This window comes from Rhincodon typus, unplaced genomic scaffold (assembly GCF_021869965.1).
Source record: "Rhincodon typus isolate 14 unplaced genomic scaffold, sRhiTyp1.1 hic_rhity00000157, whole genome shotgun sequence".
NCBI lineage: Eukaryota > Metazoa > Chordata > Chondrichthyes > Orectolobiformes > Rhincodontidae > Rhincodon > Rhincodon typus.
In genome coordinates this window covers 86,248-86,917 of record NW_025965795.1, presented here as the reverse complement: position 1 = coordinate 86,917, position 670 = coordinate 86,248, and positions in this window count along the sequence as shown.

The window sequence follows — 670 nt, the reverse complement described above, 5'->3', positions numbered from 1 at the left end:
GGAACAGTCAGTTGGAATGACACTGGATCACCCAGTAGTGATGACACTTGGAGCAATGAGTTGGAATGGCACTGGGACTCTCAGTGGGATTGACGCTGGAACAGTCAGTAGGAATGACACTGGAGAACTCACTGGGAAGGACACTGTAACACTGTGTGGGAATTACACTCGAACACTCACTGGGGATGATACTGGAATACTCAGTGGGAATTTCACTCAAACACTCATTGGGAATGACACTGGGGCACTCAGTGGGAATGACACGGGAACAGTCTGTGGGAATGACACTGGAGCACCCAGTAGGGATGACACTGGAGCAATGAGTGGGAATGACACTGGAACACTCAGTGGGATTGACACTGGAAAAGACAGTGGGAATGACACCGGAGCATTCAGTGGGAATGACACTGGAGCATTCATTGGGAATGACACTGGAGCATCCAGTGAGAATGACACTGGAACACACAGTGGGAATGACACTGGAGCAGCAATTGGGAATGACAATGGAAGTCTCAGTGGGAAGGACAATGGAGCACTCAGTGGGAATGACACTGGAGCACTGAGTGGGAACGACACTGGAGCCCTGAGTGGGAATGACACTGGACCACTCAGTGGGAAGGACAATGGAGCACTCAGTGGGAATGTCACTGGAGCACTGAGTGGGAACGAC